The sequence below is a fragment of the Eulemur rufifrons genome, chromosome 15 (assembly GCF_041146395.1).
Source record: "Eulemur rufifrons isolate Redbay chromosome 15, OSU_ERuf_1, whole genome shotgun sequence".
NCBI classification, from domain to species: domain Eukaryota; kingdom Metazoa; phylum Chordata; class Mammalia; order Primates; family Lemuridae; genus Eulemur; species Eulemur rufifrons.
This window is the reverse complement of record NC_090997.1, coordinates 60487364-60509403: the sequence shown is the minus strand read 5'-3', so window position 1 is coordinate 60509403 and position 22040 is coordinate 60487364. Positions and strand designations below refer to the sequence as shown.

Here is a 22040-nt window from a genome sequence, read left to right as displayed (position 1 = left end):
TCAAAAGGTTGGAAAGCAGTGCTCAACACTGTAGAGAAAATCCAAACATCATCTTCTTGTTTAGAATCCTTTGATGGTGACCCACACTACTGAGGACAAAGCCCACTATATTTAATATGGCCTTGCATGGCCCTGCCTTGCTCTCAAGATCACTCTATTCCATGGACCCCTTGCTTTCTGTGTCCTGGTCACAATGGAACCCTTTCAATTCCTCCTTCAACAAACATCTTTTGTTGTTGAACAACAACAAAATGGTTAAGAACATTTCAGAATAACAAAGAAGCCAATTCACTCTATGTAACAGTTTCAAATATATATGTGCCCAATAATATAGAGTTGAAACATAGGAATAAAATTTGAAAAAAAAACTGAAAGGAAAAATAAGTTCACTATAATTAGGCACATCTCTTAATAAAAGAAAGAACAACCTGACAAAAATCTGAAAGTACACTGAATATTGGAAACACAAAATTAACACAATCTAAATGAAATATACATAATTCTGAAATGAGAATTGTAAGTCATATTAATTTCTAGTGCAAATAAAAATGTGCCAAATTAAAAAAAAAGAAACCCACCATATGTCAATGTTCTAGGTACGTGAGATAGCCTTGTGAACAAGACAGACCAGTTTCCTGCCCTCAAAGAGCTTACATTCCAGTCCTGACTCCAGCATGATGTGGGCATGTTTGTCACACCGCCACTCTCCCCCAAACCCCTGCTCCTCATCCTCCACTTGCCCATCCCACACACTGTCAAGCTAATGGTCACTCTTTCAGGCTACAGATCAAGGGCTCTGTTGTCATTTCCCCAGGGTTGCCTTCCCTGACATGTCCCCACCATTCATTGAATGATCCTGGGTGAGTCTCAAAGAATTGTACAGAAGACAAGAAAATAATAATATCACTAGTGATAGAAAATATGACTAAAAAATTCTCAGACTCTAAACAGAGGTTAAACTCTCTCTAGAATAGATAATGCATACAAAATACAAGTAACATCAAAAGCAATCCCAGTTCTTACTTAAGAGTCACTTGTTAAAAATGAATCTAACTCTATTATTTACTCTGTAGATTGAACATAGGTAAGAGAATCTTCACAATTTTAGATTTAACATCAAGAAAAACAACAATCCCCTTTTTGCACCTCTTTTTATCTGAAAACTCAATTATGACCAGAATGCCATTAGATGATCTAGGAGCTTGGAGGAGGAAAGGTAGCACAGAGCATCAGAGCACACAGCACCAGGCCACTGACCAATATCTCAACCAGCCAGCAAGAGAGATGGCTCCCCCAAACCCCATGCACTTTTGTACCTCTGGTCACATTGCTTTCTTTGCTTCAAATGCTCTTCCTCTTACCCTCCTCTATCTGGCAAAGCCCTACAACTACTTCATGACTTAGTCCACATGTCTCCTTCGTGAAACCTTTGACTTTCCTTCAAAGAACTGATCACCCTCTCTGTGTCCTCATAAACACTGTGAGTGTTGCAATTTTCACATGGCATTATAAATGGTCGGTGTCTGTCTAGCTCACTAGACTCTGGGGTCTAAGAAGCCAGGAATTGTATCATATTCATTTTCGTATTGCGCCAACTAGGGTGTATTTTGTACTGTATAAACATTTATTAAATATTTATAGAATCTACTCTTAAAGGCCTCTGCTAAGTCACTTAGTTTCTTCCAACACCAAGGCAAATCTTTCCATAGCACTTACAAATATTCTGCCCACTCTTGTGATCAAGCTTCCCCTGTTGAACCTGTTGTGCCTGTTTCTGTTCCTATCTTCTGGAATATTTTTTTCCATCCACTGTTAGGATCCAATAAAATAAAAGAAGAGATGGAGAAAACACAAGCATAATTACACTAATATCAAAAATGAAGTGAAAAGGGCATTGCCTCAATAAGATTTGACAATGTCTGTTGTTATATGTGCAGGTGAACATATTTCATTAATATCGTATCTTAAAGAACAGATCTAGAAAACCCAGACTGAAGTTATCACGTAGAAAATTTCTTTCCAAACCATAAAAGAATAAATACTACAAGTTTACTTTCCTGTGTCCCAATGGTCTTTAAAAATTTTACCATATCTATATCATACATGCAATAAGCTGTTCAAATGGATGGTCTCAGCAAGTCAACACTCTCTAACAGAGTCATGGACTTAACTTTTTAAGTGCTTGATATGTAATGATTGAGATGCACCAAATAAGTTGCAAAGTTATTTTTTGGTCTAGAAAGTTAGAAAGGCAAACTAAAGCATGAGACAAATGATAACTTATACAATTAAAGGATGAAAAGCTGAAATTCCTTTTATGCAGATTGAAAAAACTGACCATACACTTGATATATTGACTCGCGTCAGGATTTTCTACATACAAAATTATAAAAGTGCTAACCAAAAGGCTTTTGTGAGGTGAAGATGTTTGACAGGAAGTGGAGAGATGATTCATCAGGTTTATTTTTTAAATGCCTCCAGTTGGAATTAAATTGGGTATTTCCATGTATTGATATGTATTTGTTCTCTTTTACTATGCAGAATAAATGGACTCTCTGGGCAAACTTTCTCACTGATAAGTTTTAATTGGACAGGTGAATTACAGTTCTTGACAGCACCTTGGTAAAAACCACTTAAGGCATGTTTCACCAAAGGACTAACTCCTGGTCTTTATTTATTCACTCAACAAATCTTCATGGGCCACATGCCATGCGAGGCACTAGGGATAAAATGATGGCACTTGCCTTTGAGGAGCATATGCTCTGGTGGAGAGAAACAGGTGTGTAAACAAAGACAAGAAAGCATCATAAAAGCTATGACAGAGGAATTCAGAAGATACGACAAAGAGAAGGAAGGGGATCAATTTTGCTTGGAGCAAACTAAGATTTCGTAGAAAAGGTGACATAGAAATGATAACATTCCAGCAACTGAGAAGTAGAAGAAGAACATGAATGAATAAGAGCTCAAGACAGAGTAGAGGTTAGAAAAAAGGTCAGAAAGAGGTCAGAAAGAAGGTCAGCAAAAAGGTCACTGTAGAAGTCTTTGAATATTTGGGGATATTCCAGTTCAAAAGAATGTATTTCCCGTATATTTTATAGGAGATAGATTTTTGCTGCCAATTGATGAAATGGCTTCTGAATTCACTGGTTGTTGGTCTGTTGGATTATTAAATTGCTGTTATTCTGTTCTCTCAGTTTAGTATGCCTATGTCTGGTAGATCTAAAGACCTTTAAAAGTAGGGAAGCTGGGCAAGGGTTCTATGTATATATTGCACTTAAAAACTTCTTGGAGAAAAAAATGAAAACAATTGTGCATAATAGCTCAATGAGACTCAGTATTTTGGTACTTACTGATAAACTACAAGATGAATATCTCTCATGATGACACTGAGGGCCAGAGAATGTGGGGCCACATACGTTTGATATAGAGACAACATCCAAAGGTTCCATTGACACTGAGATACAGTAGCTCAAATTCCCACATTCATACCAGCAAAGGGTAAAATTATAGGATTTCCTGGAACCATACAGGCAGTGGGTGACTATTATTAATACAATTTATCTCTAGTTAATCCTTTGTTAGAAATGTTTCAAATGCAGAAATTATCACTCAGTGGTCATACAGTTAGTGGTGATATGCCCTGATGGTTTCATAGAGGCAGATATGGCAGTAGCCTTCCAATGACCCCAAACTCTCTCATTCTGGGCATAATGTGCTGACTGATTCCTGAACTCTGTGTTCCTTGATCACACCCTGTCTTTTATCAGAAATGAGTGGCCTAAAGCTGAGGATTACAGAAAGATTATGTAAAGCACTGAACTGAATCGACTTCATTAAAAGTACCCAACCCTTATAGTTCCTAAAGTCTTACTTGATGTTTTGACTTATTTGAGCAATTTCTGAAACAATGATTCCAAGTTCTCTTTGAATCTACAGTCACACACACATTTTTTTTCTTTATTCTTTTCTTTTTTTTTTTTTTTTTTGAGACAGAGTTTTACTCTGTCACCCTGGCTAGAGTGCAGTGTCATCATCACAGTACACTGCAACCTCAAACTCTTGGGCTCAAGCAATCCTCCTGCCTCAGCCCTGCAGGTAGCTAGGACTACAGGTGCAGGCCACCATGCTTGGCTAAGTTTTCTATCCTTTGTAGAGAAGGGGTTTCACTCTTGCTCAGGCTGGTCTGAAACTCCTGACCTCAAGGGATCCTCCTGCCTCGGCCTCCCAGAGTGCTATTACTACAGGAATGAGCCACTGTGCCCCTATAGTCACACACATATTAAAAATAAAATGGTTTCAGTTATCAACATGGTGACCATAAATAATAATACTGTATTGTATACCTGAAGTTTGCTGAGAGAGTAGACCTTAAATGTTCTCACCACAAAAAAAAATAACTATGTTAGGTAATATGTTAATTAGCTTGATTAAGGTAATCATTTTACAATGTATGCTTATATCAAAACACCATGTTATACACCTTAAATATGTACAATCTTTATTTGTCAATTACACCTCATAAAGCTGGGGGAGGCCAGGCACAGTGGCTCATGCCTATAATCCTAGCACTCTGGGAGGCTGAGGCGGGAGGATTGCTTGAGGTCAGTAGTTCGAGACCAGCCTGAGCAAGAGCGAGACCCTGTCTCTACTAAAAATAGAAAAAATTAGCTGGGCGTGGTGGCATATGCCTATAGTCCCAGTTACTCAGGAGGCTGAGGCAGGAGAATCGCTTGAGCCCAGGAGTTTGAGGTTGCTGTGAGCTAGGCTGATGCCACGGCACTCTACCCAGGGCAACAGAACAAGACTCTGTCTTAAAAAAAAAAAAAAAAAAGCTGGGGGAAAGAAAAAAGAATCAGGATAAAAGCCACTTGGAAAAACATAGCTCTTAACTCTGAAGTACTATGACTTCATGTAATACCACAGCAACTACAGTTTGGATGTCTTTGCACACCATGATGTAATCAATCAAAAATGTCAATGTTCCAATAGCAGGTGTTGCCCTAAGGTCTTGTTTTTCAGGCAGAACAGGGTGTCAGAAAGTCCATAGTCTTACATGTGGTCAAGAGACATTCCATTAAACTTGATCTTTCTATTTATCCATCCTAAGAGTGACATGCCAGAGATTTTAGGTACTGGTTTTTCTGTCTCTAGTGCTAAAGTCATCAAAAAGAATAAATGGGCCATTATTAAAATGCTAGAAATGAAATTACATAATTCAGCAAAAGTTATAGAATTCTCCTTTGCTAGAGATTGGTGAACTCATACACATAGATGATAATACTGTCACTACTTGATGTTTAAATATGGCAGAATTTGCTTCCCATTGAATTTATGAGTTCATTTAGTGTTTACACTGTAACAGTGGTCAAAATTCTGTTTCGAAAGGATAGTGGGAAGCTAATCAATGGTTGACATCCTTTCACTATAAGCACAAGAAATTTGAAATAAAATTTAATAAATTAAAATTCATAGCTGAGCTCAAAGGAAAAAAAAAAAAAAAACACTGTGGCATCAGAAATAAAGAAAGAACCCAAAACCAAAGCAGTAGGTGTACAAGCTGGCACTTTGGCATCCTAGTGGGATAGCAGATCCAGACATAAGCTCTTATATTTAGGGACTAGGGCTTTAATGTCTATGAAGAGACCAGAGACATAGCCTTGGGATCATGCAAAGCAGAAACCTGGAAATAAGACCCTGTCATAATGCTGAATCCATGGATGGGATACTTTCTCCATGATAATGGAAGCAGAAACAACCCAATGGCCCAGAGAAGTAATAAGGAGGCTTTTCATTTGCTTGGGGCTTAGGATAGGAAAAAAATTCTCCTATGAAAAACAAAATGCCAAAGCCTGTTTTAGATCCCAAATCCATAAATACATGGAATCTGAATTTATAGTACCTTTGTAATATAGTAATCACTGAGAAATTAATACAAAAACTGGTCTTGAATAGATGAGACTCCTACAGGAATGGCAAAATCACCACCTAAAGGAAACAAAGAAAAAAATCCAGGCCGGGCGCGGTGGCTCACGCCTGTAATCCTAGCACTCTGGGAGGCCGAGGTGGGCGGATCGTTTGAGCTCAGGAGTTCGAGACCAGCCTGAGCAAGAGCGAGACCCCACCTCTACTAAAAATAGAAAGAAATTATATGGACAGCTAAAAATATATATAGAAAAAATTAGCCGGGCATGGTGGCGCATGCCTGTAGTCCCAGCTACTCGGGAGGCTGAGACAGGAGGATCGCTTGAGCTCAGGAGTTTGAGGTTGCTGTGAGCTAGGCTGATGCCACGGCACTCACTCTAGCCTGGGCAACAGAGTGGGACTCTGTCTCCAAAAAAAAAAAAAAAAAAGAAAAAAATCCTATACTTTAAAAAAATCTATAGTCTCACTTCTAAATTATTCGTGCATCCAAGGAGAAATCATAACTGAAATTCTGAAACAGAATCGGATAGTAAAAATACTATATAACAAAATTAAAGATAGGTAGCCAAAGCAGATATTTAGAAGATAATTGATAGCCTTAAAATATACATATTTATATTTATATGAAAAATAAATATGCATAAAAGAATGAAAGACTGAAAATTAATGAACTAAGCATTCACTTAAAAAGCTAGAAAAAGAACAGCACAAACTCAAACAAGTGAGAAAGAAGCAACTATAAAGATAAGACCAGAAATTAATAAAATAGAAAAGAAAGAAATAGTAGAAAGAAAAATATTAGGAAAAAGACAGAAACCTAACTGCAAAAACAGAAGCAGTTTTTTAAATTATAAAAACTGTATAGTACAGTTTTAAATTATAAAATAAATTATAAATTATTTTAAATTATAAAAAATGTATAGTACACCAATACATTTGAAAATTTGAAGAGGATAGGAAAATATATAAATTACCAAGATTGACTCAAAATGAAACAGACACTGATTTAACTCCTATTAAATTACGAAAACTAAAATAATATTCTAAAAGCTACTCGAAAACCACTAGGCCCTGACATTTTTACCATTAACTTTACTAAAATTTCAGGTAACCTTTATCTTATAATCCCTCTTATGTAAACTGTTCCAGATAAAGAAGAAAATCTTACCAATTAATTTTATGAGGCTCATATATCCTTAATATCTAAAACAGACATGGATTATAAAACAAAGGAAAAACTGTAGGCCAATCTCAATTATAGATATGGTCATAAAAATGCCAAAAAAATTTATCAAAATGAATTGATCAATATATAAAAAATACGATATACTTTCAGCAAGAAGAATTTATCCCAGGAATTCCAGCCTGGTTTAACATCAGACAATTGATGTTACTATTAATATAACATACCCAATTAACAGATTAGAGAAGAAAAATTATATGGTTTTCTCAATATTTACAGAAAAAAATCTCTTGATAAAATTCAACAGCCATGCATGTCAAAATTCCCTGGCAAAGTAAATAAAGATAAAAAAAATTCTTCTTGAGAGAAGCAGTCTGCCATGGGTTCCAAACATCCTTATCCGTCCCTATTGAGTATGCTGAACCTCAAGGCCTTAATCACACTGTCCTTTAGCCCTTTCTGTAACCACGTCACATAGGCAATAAGTCAGTCAAGCCAACCATGACATGACTACAGCAAAACTCCTCACTCTGCAGGGGATGGGGACTAGCTTGTTTATTGCTTGCTATAAAAGGTGCTGAGCCCTCAGCCCTGGGTTCTCCAGCTGTGGCACTGAGCCCACCACATCACACCATGGGACTTGTGGTCAGGAGAACTGGCATTGCCACGCTGATGCTCATGCTGTTTGCTAGCTGTGAATAGTAACCTATCTTGCTCTGATCCATGGAGTCACATTATCTACTTTCAGCATCTATGGAGTTATGGCAAGACAATCTGCTTGCTTGTGTCTCTTTTGGAGTTTTGCTACTTTTATAATTCTCAGTGAGGCTTGAGTTCTCTCTGACAAAGGGCATCTGCAAAAAACATACAGAGAGCATCATACAATAGTGAAATGTTAGAAAGTCTCTTTAAAGCCAAGAATAAGACAATGATGCCTCCTATCACATATCTATTTCCCACTGAACTAGAGTTTCTAGGCAGTGCAAAAGATAAGAAAAACAAATGCAGTGTAAAGATTAGAATGAAAGCAACAAATTTTTCATTATTTATAGATTAAATGATTAAGAAAATCCAAGGCAATCTACAAACTATTAGAAATAATAAAAGAGTTTGTCAAAGTTGTTATATTTACTATGAATGCATAAAAATCAGTAATGTTTCTATAGAAACCAAAGCTATAGAGAATGTAAAAAAAAAAAAAAAAATTAAATCCCATTTAAAACAAGAAGAACTAAAGGTACCTAAGCATCAGAAAAACAGATTGGCCAAGGCCTTCAAGGCTGAAATGATATTTTTCCTAAAGCACATGAATAAATACATAAATAAATGGAGAGAGATAATTGTGGATGAGAATAATTCACATCAGAAAGGCATCAATTTCCCCCCAATTATTCTATAAATCTACTGCTTTTCTAATTTGTAGTCAGGCACGTTAACCCTTGTGCAACTGGACCATTTGCTTTCCTAATAGAAGCGCCACTAGAGTTTTTCAACAAACCTCAAGATGATCCTAAAATTTATATGAAAGAGAAAAAGACCTAAAATAGCCAAGGCAATTTTGAGGAGGACTAAGAAGAAATCTTACAGGAAGATATTCATAAATGTTATTACATTAAAATATTTAAACTTCTATATTACAAAAGGAATCATTAAAAAGTTAAACCAAAAGTAACTTAAAAAATAAAATAACAAACAAAACTAAAATGCCACAAGCTGAGAGGAACTATTTATAACACATATTTAACAAGCAAAGAATTAGTATTCAGAATACATAAAGAATTCAATAAGGACAACTCAATAGAAAAATGGGCAAAAAATGGGCAAAAAATTTGCACAATTAATTTACAGAAGAAGAAATTCAAAATAACCAATACACATATAAAAAGATTTCAACAGTACCACTAATCAAGACAATGTACATAAAACTACATTAAAACTCAAAACAAAGAAGCTTCTATTAAAATATGGGGACTACATTCTTCAAAATACAGACAGACTGAGGAACTGATCCAGATTAAGGGAGACTTGTGAGGACTGAGTGCTATACATGATCCTGGACTGGAGGGGAAACTGCTATAAAGAACGTTACTGGTCCATGGACAGAATTATGGGTGGTTGATTAAATATGAGATATTTCTATTCTTAGGTAATATACATTGAAATATTTAGGAGTAAGGGGTATAATATACTTAATCTGAAGTGACTCAGAAAAACATTCTATGAAAAGAGAGAATGGTAATGAAAATGAGGCAAAATGTTAACAATTGGTGAGTCTATGTAAAGGGTATACGAATATTCTTTGCACTATTTTTCCAACTTTTGTGTAAGTTTTAATATGTTTATAAACAAAAAATTTAAGAAAAGGAAAACTACAGGCAGATACAATTTTACACCCATCAGATTGGAAAAATTTAAGAGTTAGATAGTACCAAATGTTGGTAAGGATATAGGAAAATGGGAACTTACATATTTTGATTAATCTAGATTGCAGAAGAATTTCATACTTTCTAATAAGATTAAAAATGTACACATCTTATTACCCACAGATCTACTTCTAGGTAAAGACCCAGCAAAACTTTTGTACATGGGCCATGAAGAGACACAGACAAGGGTGTTCATTACACATCATCTGCACATGAGGTCAAGAGGCACTACTGTTAAACTTGACTTTTCCACATACCCATGCTAAGAGTGGTATGAAGAGATTTAGGTGCTGGTTTTTCTGTCTCTGGGGTGCTAAAGTTATCAAATAGGACAAATGAGTCCTTCTTGAAATACTAGAAATGAAATTACATATCCTGTCAAAAGCTATAGAATTCTCCTTCATAAAGGTTGGTGAAGTCATACACATAGATGATAATACTATAATTACTTGATGTTTAAATAGGGAGGAAGTATGTGCTCTTTGCTTCCCACTAAATTTATGAGTTCATTTAGCACTCACATGGAAACAGGGTGGATTTTTATATGGTGAAAATGAGAAAAATCAGAAAAACCTAAATCTCCATCAATAGGAAACTAGATAAATAAGTTATGGAATTGCATAAGATTTAAATTTCTATAGCAGTTAAATAAACTAGATCTACTTATATCATCATAGGTAAGTCTCAAAAAACATAATATTGAGTATTTTTAAAAACAGGTTGGAATAGGATAGATAAAAGCAATATGATACTATTTATCTAAGTTTAAAATATTCAAAACAATAGTATATATTACTTATGGGCCCATACATAAGCAATAAAAGTATTTAAACATGAGCTGGAAGGATGCACAACAATTTCAGTTTAATTTTAACAGCTAGAGCAAGGAGGGAGGAAATGGAATGGATGAGGGCAACCTTTAACTATATCTGTAATAGGTTTTTTTTCCCTAAAAAAAAAGGAGACAGATACGGCACATTGTTAACAATTGTAAAATCTGTTTAAAATGTATTTTTTGGACATTAAATAATATTTTTTAAAAATTTGTAGAGACGGGGTTTTGCTCTGTTTCTCAGGCTGGGGTGCACTGTTGCAATCATAGCTCACTGCAACCTCAAACGCCTGGCTCAAGCAATCCTCCTGCCTTGGCCTCCCAAGTACCAGGGACCACAGGCATGCACCACCATGCCCAGCAAACTTTTAAATTTTTTTTTATAGAGACAGGGTCTTTCTAGGCTGCCCAGGCTGGTCTTGAACTCCTGACCTGAAGCAATCCTCCTGCATTGGCGTCCTGAAGTGCTAGGATTACCAGCGTCACCATATTTTTAAATTTTTTAAAATGAAAAGACATAGGTATGTGTTGGCACTCGTTGAAACTCCACAATATACCCATAATTTCAAAGGCAATCTCATATTTAAAGCACTCTTAAAACTATGATATATAAGTAATAATTTTTAGCAGCAGTAGCAAGAACTCAAGGGAATAAACTTTTTAGGTTCACGGTTTCAGGTGTTGATATAGGTAATTCCTTTTTCCTTGAATTATCTTTTACAAGTTATTAGATATATATTGACCCATATTTAAGGTTCTGGTAAGATTTCAAGTAGTTCTGCACTTTTCCTTTGAAGTCTAGATATTTTAGAAAGAACACTTTAAAATGTGATTAGTTTCAATTTCTGCTGTGTACATTTGACACTGTTGTTACAACTTCCCTAAGGCATTTCATTACCAAGTAAGAAATGTTCTTTCTTTCTTCTTTGAAAGATTAAGCCTCTCCAGTTCTTTTTAAAACAATGTTTTTTTAAACTTAACTTCCATAGGCAGAAATTATATGGTTCATTTAACTCTAATGCACTATTATGAAACAAACTTAACTTACTTGTTTAGAAACTGCTTTACTTTCAAAAACAAGCTTATATTTTGAACACAACTTTAAAAACCACTTTCTTTCTTTCTTTCTTTCTTTTTTTTTTTTTTTTTGCTAGATATGGTGCTTAACAATGCTAGGAATGGAAATCAAGGTGTCCTGATGTCCAGCTTAGATAGAACTCAGCCTCCAAAACAGCCCCTTAATAACAACTTCTTGCCTGAACATAGGAGAAGCTTGGAGACGTGAAAGAAAAAATGTTTTACAATAAATTCTCAATTATCTGTGAAAAATGGAAATGGATGTGACACAGAAAATATAGATATTAAGTAAACATTTAATGAATCACAGAACTATGAGTGTAAGATGCTAAAGTAGAAAAAAATGGAAAACATGTTCCTTCAGAACCTTTGGAAAATATGAGGGTAAAGAGGACAGAGAAGGATAAACGATATTGGAAACACTTATTAACAAGCCATATTCAGAGATGCCAGAGAAATACGGTGTCAGAGAGCCTGAATCAAGTGTACTAAGGCAGGTAGCCTGGATCAATCTTAAGTGCATGGAGGTGAGAGACTATTCCAGGCAGTTCTAAAACCCAGTATTGGCCACATATCTTTCTATTCAATTTCTGATAAAGGTGCTATTGATCAATAGTCAACTGTTCTCAAGGAAGGAAAGACAGAAAGAAAGAGGAAAAGGAGGAACAGAGTAAGGAGATATTATACAGCCTTATGATGCACAAATGGAGTAAGTTGACAAATAATTACAAATCTTTAGAGATGAGAGCAGTGGTAATAGTCAAAATATTTAAAACAGGCTGAGAACAGTGGCTCATGCCTGTAATTTCAGCACTTTGGGAGGCCTAGGTGGGAGGATTGCTTGAGGCCAGGAGTTCAAGCCGAAGCTGGGCAATATAGTGAGACCCCATCTCTACAAAAAATTAAAAAATTAGCCAGGTGTGGTGGCATGCACCTGTAGTCCCAACTACTCAGGAGGCTGAAGTGGGAGGATCGTTTGAGCCCAGGAGTTTGAGGTTACAGTAAAATATGATCATGCCACTGCACTCCAGCCTGGCCAACAGAGTTAGGCACTGTCTCAATCAATCAATCAAACAGGTAAGGACTGCACACCATCCAATCCCTGCCCATACAAGGCTCAGACACTGGATGGAGGTCCCACCTGCAGTGCAAACCTCCAGAAGATCAGGGAAGTCTGGGCAGCCTGGCTGCAGGAGGAACATCCAGGGAGCTTCCAAACAGCATCTGTTTGCTCACTGGTATACTATCATTACAATCCCTTAAGGATGGTGAGGTTGCACAGGTGCTTACAGGTGAGTGCCAGCTGTCCTGATTATAAGGGCTTTAGAGAGCATTGCCATTCTCCCTGGACTCCCCTCACAGCATGGTTTCATGTCACCTGGCCTCACCTTTTAGGAAAAGGTACCCACTCCTCTGTGCTCTGTCTCAGAACTCTGATGAGCTGGCCCAGTGTCTACAATTTAGAAATCAACAGTATATTCTAGTACTAAAACAAGACCTGTTAATAAACAGGATTTCAGAACAGAGATTTTGTTGTTTTGAAATCTAAAAATTGTAGATCCAGTTTAAATAAAAAATTCCGTCATTAAAGTATTAAATAGCACTATAGCAGAAATAATAGTAAACATAATTAAGCCAGTCAATGATAAGGAAATGGGGAAGAAACCATACAGTGCACAGCATGTGAAAGAATGGCAATTATAATACTCATTTTTCATTATATAAAAGCCATAGCTAGTCAGAATTTTAAGAGCTAGAATTATTCTGTATAACTGGATTTTTAAAAACACATTTTAAAAAAAATAGATTTTTTTAGCACTGTAAATATTAAGATATTTTATACTATAAATATTTTAAAAGAAAACCTTTCACAAGTGTGCTGTAAAATTTTCTTGCTTTCTCAAAAATGATAATTTAAACTTTTCTTGATAATTCAGGACAAACATGAATGCAATGCACAATAATTCTCTTTAGTCAATATAATGAACAAAGATGAAACTGTGGAAATAAAAACATGCTACAGATAGAGTTGGATCATTCCAAAAAATACATACTAACAGGATTCATATATAATAATATTAATAAGATCTTTTTCTCTCTCTCCCTTAAGTAAAAGATCACCACTGTGGTACCTAGGAATTGATATAGTAAGAATTCCAAGCGTTATGAAACAGATTGTTACATAATTATTCCAATCACTAAGTGCACAGTATAAATATGTATGTGTTATACTCTTTTAGCATAGCTAGAGAGACATTAAGACATCATTCAAATAATGCCTTTATGCTGAAAGGCAAAAAGATATTCCTGGTGAGCAAAAACAAAACAAAACAAAACAAAACTTCACTTAATTTCTCTTTCAAATAACCAAAAATTCTAACAGGTCTTCACAGGGCTGTCCTTTGCACGATGGTAAAGTTTATTTCTAGAAGATCTCATTGCCATAATCCCTTTATCTTCATCTACCTGTTTTATTTTACAGAGAAAAAAAATTAATCTTAGATCAATGCGCTGCTCAATTTAATTTTCAAGATTTCAAGATCATGTTCCTTCCATCTGGACACCCCACACCATCTCTTTCCTGTGTCCCACCCTCTCTTCTGGCCTCTGTCCTTCTGTCCTTCTCCGCTCCTGTTGCTCCTCTGCCTTCTCAGGGCCTCCCTAGTCTCTGTCCTCTGATTATTTGCTTTGTTATTTTTCTGTTCTGACACAAGAGAGATGATGAGAACTTAGACAATGAAGAGATACTAGATCAAGGGAGCAGGAGAGTCCCATTTCTGTGGTGTTGCCTTTTCCCGAGGACGGGAGGCTGTCCTCTTTCACTGTTACATGCATGTCACGTAGGAGGAACTGGTTCGAGGAGAAAAGGGAAGGCTGTCCACCAGACAAACTAAAGAAAGGGCTGGGGTAAGAGAACCAAGCTCACGCCAGTTCCTCAGCCTTTCCCATTCCTGATCATAACTCCCGTAGCCAAACGGATTTGTCTGGACTAAATCTCATCCCATTGAGAGCCTGGTACAAGGTGGTAATCAGCTAATATGATGAACTTATCTGAATGCTCACAGCTGCTCAGGCTTACCTGAAAAAAGGTTCGCTTGCTTGCTTTCCTTCTCTTCCCAGGACACACACACACACACACACACACACACACACGTTTTTAGACAACGGGCTTCTGGAAACAGCCCCACCTTTGTGGTCTAGCCAGTCGGAGTGCCTCTAATGCTGGGAATTTGGTGTGCTGGCAGAGCTGAGGGGAGCTCTGTCCCTTGGCTTCAGTATTGTTTATATCGGGCACCAAACCCTTTGTGTATTGATTTCTCCTGTGCCCAGGGACAGACAGGCCACCCTCACTCTCTCCTCACTTCATGTGGCCAAAAAGCACTAGACGAGTAAATGGCAGTCACTTTAAGATGATCATGGCATATAATTAAACATGGAATATTTGTATATATAATGTCTATAAATGAACAATTTAAAAAGACGACAGATGATCCATTTTCTAAAATGAAAAAAATTACTTGAACAGGCACTTCACAACAAAAGGAGGTCAAATGGCCAATAAATTTATGAAAACGTGTCCAACATCATTAGTCATTAGGAAAATATAAATTAAAACCACAATGAAATACATTTTCAGCCATCACTGTACATCAGAATGGCTAAAATAGAAAGAACTGACAAGCAACTGGAACTCATAAAATGATGGTCGGAGTATAAATTGGTACAATTACCTTGGAAAACAGTTTGAAAGCATCTACTAAACTAAGCATATGTTGGCCCTATGTCCCAGCAATTCAAATTCTGGGTATATACCAACAGAAATGACTACATATCTATGTTTACCAAAAGACAAGAACAAGAATGTTCATAATACTGTGGTGAAAAACCGGGAACAACCTAAACATCCAACATAATAGAATGCATAAAATAAACTATAACACAGTCACACAATGGAATATTACATAGCACTAACTATTGCTATACAAAATATGGATGACTCTCACAGATGTAATATTGAGTGAAAGAAGCTAGACACATACCATATGATTCCAATGATATGAAAATAAAATAGCAAAATTAGTCTGTCATGAATAGAGATCAGAATAGTAGTTATTTTTACGACTTGTGGAGGTGCACAAGAAAGCCTTCTGGGGTGATGGCGATGTTCTATATTTTTATCTGAGTCGTGGTTACATGTGTGTATACATATGTAAAAATAACTTAAGTTGTACATTTAATATTTTATATTTTGCTCTGTGTAAGTTATACCACAGTTAGGAAGGAAAGGGGTGGAGAGGAAAGGAAAAAAGAAAGAGGAGGGGAATGCAGGGGAGAGCAGAGAAGAGGAGATCAGATCTATTAATTATATCATGACCGCGTTAGACAATGTGATTTAATAAGGAAACACTGAAGAACTTATGGTAGCTTCTATGGTAACATTTTCTACTTTACCACCAAGTCCTTAAAACCCAGTAATATTTCAAAACAATACAACATTTGTTCTGTGGAACAATGTTGATCAGAACATAGTTTCTTTTATAGGTCCATCTTGCAAATGATTCATCATAATGCTATTTGTCATTGCACAATTATAGGCTTCATGGATAAAATTAATTAAACTATTTACCTAGACTTAGGGATTAGTTCCAATTAAAATCAGCATAGGCAAAAGAAAATAACAATTTCTCAAAAAGTTTATGTAAAAAATGTATCATCTGCCAAAAGAATGAACACCTAAATTATTTTTATAGCTGTCATGAAATAAAGTCAATATTTAATATTAAGCACTTAAATTACAGCAGTTGAAAAAACCAAAACATAGCAATGCAACAGAACCTACCTCTTATTATTGGAGTCAACTGGACTAAAATGCACTCAAAAATATAAAAAGTGATAAAAAATATGCTTTTATATTATATATAAATTTATTCATAAAACCAACTACCAAAAAAACCTCTACCATATCTTTCACACACAAAAATATCCAGCTAACGTATCCTGCATAAGTTATTTCAAATTTCTGCTCAAGAAAGAAAACTCACACTTTATGTCTGAGACAGAGATAAAAATTACTATTTTTCTAAAATATGAATTGCAAAGACAAACTTAAAAAAAAAAGTCATTTGTCAGATAATATTTTTCTCTGCACACTGATGGCTGATGCCAGAAATTACTGTTCTACTCTAGAACTGAAGTATGTTCCCCTTTTCAAGAAGCTTCTGGGCCGGGCGCGGTGGCTCACGCCTGTAATCCTAGCACTCTGGGAGGCCAAGGCGGGTGGATCGCTCGAGGTCAGGAGTTCGAGACCAGCCTGAGCAAGAGTGAGACCCCCGTCTCTACTAAAAATAGAAAGAAATTATATGGACAACTAAAATATATATATACAAAAAATTAGCCGGGCATGGTGGCGCATGCCTGTAGTCCCAGCTACTCGGGAGGCTGAGGCAGTAGGATCGCTTGAGCCCAGGAGTTTGAGGTTGCTGTGAGCTAGACTGACGCCACGGCACTCACTCTAGCCCGGGCAACAGAGTGAGACTCTGTCTCAACAAAAAAAAAAAAAAAAAAGAAGCTTCTGTTTAATATAAATTTTTTTTTTTTGAGACAGAGTCTCCCTCTGTTGCCTGGGCTAGAGTGCTGTGGCATCAGCCTAGCTCACAGCAACCTCAAACTCCTGGGCTCAAGCGATCCTCCTGCCTCAGCCTCCCGAGTAGATAGGACTGCAGGCATGCGCCACCATGCCCGGCTAATTTTTCCTATTTTAGTAGAGACAGGGTCTCACTCTTGCTCAGGCTGGTCTCAAACTCCTGACCTCAAGCAATCCTCCCACCTCGGCCTCCCAGAATGCTAGGATTGCAGGCATGAGCCACCGTGCCTGGCCTAAAATAAAACTTTTTCACATACATCAAATTACATATTCAAAATAATTTTAAACCACAAGAGCCTTTGCTCTTAAATTGCTAATAATAAAACTAGAAGGAAGCAATTCAATGAAACATTTGCAAAAATTCATGAAGAATACTTAGGTTCTGGGCTGGAGATGGAGGGAGGTTTAGGGTGGAAAGAGGATCAAAGTCCCCCTGCCTTCCTCACATTTAAGTGCAGGGTCAAAATACTCATTGCTCTTGCATTAGCCCCAGGGTAGTTTAGGACCCAGAAAATTTCGGAGGTGCAAAGATGAAGACGGCAAGTGTATTCATGAAGGGATTTCAGACTTTGGGGGAAGTTTTTCTACATACATGGAAAAGAAGTACACGCAACTTACTCCTCTGCTAATGTGGCAGCAGGAGCTTGAGTTTAAATTTAGAAAAGCAGTTACAGTGCACAGTCAGGTTCATGGTGGGTGAAATAACTAATTACCCAAACAAGGATCTTTTCAGAATAAAAGGGAGTGCTAGTTACAATTATGCAGAGACAACAGGCATAAACCAGGACACCTGGCCATCTTACTGGGGCCCAGTCTAGCACCTGGCACACTTATGGCTCAATGAATGTTCTAAGAGTGGCAGGCAGGCCCTGAAATAATTGGTCCAGCAGAAGGATAAAAAAATCATCAGTGATCTGTCTATGGCCATACCACCCTGATTGTGCCTGATCGCATCTGATCTCAGAAGCCAAGCATCGTTGGGCCTGGTTAGTACTTGGATGGAAGACCACCTGGGAATACCAGGTGCCATAGACTTAAAAAAGAATTATGAATGAACTTTAGAATATCTGAGAATTCATCAGTAACACTCATGGATGATAATAAGTAGGAAGAAAGTATCTTGAGCTATTTTTATGGGCCTCTGTGGTGGTAACCCTGTCATTTTGTTACCACAAGAATCTATAAAGCTCCTTTCTTGAATTATACCAAGGATAGGCTGGTGGAGGCCTGTCCCCAAAAAACTTTCAATCCAACTGGGTTAACCCAATCCACTGGGGTTGAGCAGGATTCTATACAGCAATAAAAAAAAAACTGTGTGAGTATCAAATGTCCTTTTGGATATCAAAAACCCTTACTGGGTAGGGGTATGACAAGAAAAAAGCTGACTAACACTTATTGAACAAAAAAACACAGGAGGGAAGAGGGATGCTGCCTGCAGGGGTTGGCTGTGAGTAAGGAGGGATGTACAATCGCCCTATGCTTAAGGCCCCATGAGGGAAGTGAAGCCTCTTCCATCTTTCCTGGGCATGAAAGGCAGGTTGCAAGATTATCTTCCTTGGCTTCTTTTTCCGTCTTCACTTCTCCCAGTATTTATATCACAATGTTTCTTTCCATTCAGAGTTCAAAGCATTGCGTAATTCCAATGACAGTTAATCTCACTTTGGAAATTCTGATAATTCAGTATGTCCTATAAATCCCTACAATTTCATACTGACAATTTATTAATTTGCACATCAGTTCCTAGATTGCATTGTATTGGCCCCTGCAGAACTGTTTTTACTAAATTATATTCCAGGTCAATATTAGGGGCTGTAAGAAACATCCCCAAGAAATTTGTTGTTTAGTCTATTTTAAGAAATTGTCAATAAAATTGTTCCTTAATTCATAAAATTCTCTTAGTGAGGATCCCCAGAGAGAATTCTGTTTTGAGTACAAAGAAGTGTAGTAACTCTCCTGATGGGCCTATGTTTATCTTAAGGACTGAATTGTATCATTAGACATTTTCCCTTTTGCTGACAGTGTTAGAAAACTCATAGCCACATTTGACACCTAATCATACTAGTGGGTAGGCTGTCATGGTCAGCTGGTTTAGCCTTATTCCTTATTGACTTGGGTTCCACCTTTGTTTTTTTTTCTTTCTTGTTTTACTATATCTATAAGTCATGTTACTTTGTCATATCTTACTCACCTTGTAAGCCCCTTGAAATCTTTACTAGTTTAAAATACAGTTACAAGAGTAGAAGGGAAGTAAAGAGAAGAGACAAAAGTAGAGTTATTGTCTCCAAATTCCAATTTTACTTTACTCAATGTCAAAATCAACCTTGTTTCAAAATCAACCCTATTTTAACTATGTCTCCTCTGAATAAGACGACCCCAGGTGCCCTAGGGGAGGCCCCTGGGGGGCCATGGGGTCACAGAGGAGTCTCTGCATCCTTGTTTGGGGTCAGAGTTTGAACTCACACTATTTCCCATCCTATTTAAGGGTGGCACTGACCCCTACCATCAGCAGGAAGTGCTCTGCAAGCCGCTCCTCAGCAGAGGTGATATGCTGTGTGAGCTCATACCTGCTCTCACCTGGTACCTGCACGGCCAACACTGCACAACTGCAGGAAGACCTGCTTTGTTAGAAATGCCGTTTATGAACAAGGAAGCTTTTCTTTTCCTTTGTGCAAAGCTGACTGGCCACACATAGGGATGGGAACCACAATGATGCCCCATGTATTTACTAATCATGAGAATTCACCAGGCCAGAGAGTCATCAACTATGTGGCTCTAAGCAGTGTATTTGTTGGTTGGAACACGTAGGAGATTGAATATGAAAAACTACAGGAGGAAGTGATTTGTGGCAAACTTGCCAAATATGAGCAATAGATGTGGAAATAAAGAAGTGATCAGAGGAAAAACATGTGTGACTAATTGTATGATACATTCATATCAAGCCTTGTTAGAAATCCCTTCATACCTGCACCTTTTGTCTGTTTTGTTTCATGGTTTTCCAGGAAATAAAGTCCAGCCTTCCAAAGCTATTCCTATTATTCTAGTCTGTGTAAATTTCATTTACATAGTTACATATATAAAAGGATTGGGACTTTACACCTCTGCCATATTTGGTTCTACACACTAAATGATTACTTATTATTTATGCAAAGGATAAGTTTGGAACATGGGTTCAAATGTTTATAAAAATTATAAGCATAATGTAGACAAATGAACATTAAACTGGAGAGAGCTGGGTTCCGGCCCCAGCTCTGCTACCAGGCAGCTGGGTGCCCTGGCGAAGTACCTTTCAGGATTTCAGTCTCGTAATCCCAACTGGGCTAGATCTGTAGTTCTCCATCTTTAATGACTACCTACAGAGGTTGATTAAGATGTAGATTCCTGGATCCTACTTCAGACCTACCAAATTTGAAGTTTTGGAGGTGAGACAGGAATCTGATTTTTTTCCCCAGGTGATTTTGATTTGAATATTTAAGTAACACATTTTGAGAAACAGTAGACTATCTGACCTATTTATATACTTTTTAAAAAATCCATAAAATTCTGGTTCCATGACTAAATCAAGTTGAATTCACAACCTTCTTTCCCAAAAAAAGCTACCTCAAGAGTCTATCTGCCTACTTGATTACTTATCTGCCTTTCATGGACATAGAGACATAAAAAAATGATTGCAGGATTTCCCATTAGCCCTACTTGGATAACAATAATTTTGTAGTAAGCATATTACTTAATACTAATAAAGTCATGATGCCTTAATTATAATTTTCTTTTGCAATGTGGCTAACTCAAGGATAATGATTCACCAGGTCATATTATAGTTAATAATAATATTTTATAATAATCACGAGTACCTGGATTATTAAAGGTATTCTGCCAGTTTTGCATACCAGTAGTACAGAAACCATCTCCAAACACTTAGCTTTTAATTCGGGCATAAATATTAAAAATAAAATCTAAGTTAATAAAAATAGAAAACAGAGGTATAATTCTAACAGATGACATATATTTTTCCACTATCTTAAAAGCAATTGGTAGACAGATTGACTTTTAAAAGCCAACTTCATCTAAAAAGCAAAAGAGAATTTTGACAAAACTTTGGTGATGCTGAATGAACAAAAATGTGATGCTCATGCCAAACATTCTATTTCAAAGCCCAGATGTTTTAAAATCTGTCAGAGATGCTGCTGACAGCTGGTTTGACTTTCCATAGAACCAGACAGAATTTTCTGTATCTCCTAACATACTTCTACAACACATCAGAGAATTTGCTTTCTCTATCAAAAGAAGAGTTTCCTCAAAATAAATCATATTCCACATGTAGTTTCACCCTTTGCAACACCAAGACAAAGTCCTCATGGATGCTACTACCTTTAAAGTACTATGTCCCAGGTGTAGCCAATAATTAGGCCCTGTAATTTTGACTACTGACCACACGTGTACTGTCAACATGCCTTTTTGCAATGTCCGTGGCTGACCTCCCAGATCCGAGGGTAATAAGTGCTCAGGGGCCTGCCCCTCCCTGGCTGCTACATGCCATTGTATTTAGAGGTAGACAGGAAATTGCCACAGGTGAGGAGGTCAGCTTACTGCTTCCTGGTGTATTGCTCTAGTGTCCCTTAGTGGTGTTTCCTTCTAGAAGTGAATGCCTATCTATCTTCCCTTGGTGCACCATAGTGCAGTCATTTAGGTGTACTGCTCTGGCTGTACCACTGTAACCAGGTTATGGCAGATGCTGTCTGTGCCCTGCCTATATCCCATCAAGCCTGGGACAGGGGACTTCTCGCCACCTGGGGGCTTTCTGGCCAGTAGAAGCCCAGACTGCCCAAGGCAGAAAGTGTCAGAGAAACAGTGTCTGCAGGAGCAGCCCTTAACCAATGACTGGCAGAACTTGGCCTCTTAATACTTCAGTTTCTCTTCCCCAAGGATGGAATAGCTCTGAATTCTACAATGGCGTCCAGAATT

The 22040-nt window shown here is 37.2% G+C and overlaps 1 protein-coding gene and 1 non-coding gene across 2 annotated transcripts in view; one reads left to right on the top strand and one right to left on the bottom strand.

Annotated features, from left to right (window-relative positions):
- Window positions 1-22040, bottom strand: part of CRYBG1 (crystallin beta-gamma domain containing 1) — a 179785-nt gene that overhangs the window by 142802 nt on the left and 14943 nt on the right. The gene's annotated exons all lie outside the window — the stretch shown is intronic.
- Window positions 17998-18116, top strand: LOC138396070 (5S ribosomal RNA). The gene has a single exon (XR_011235564.1). It is a non-coding gene; the product is annotated as a 5S ribosomal RNA (ribosomal RNA).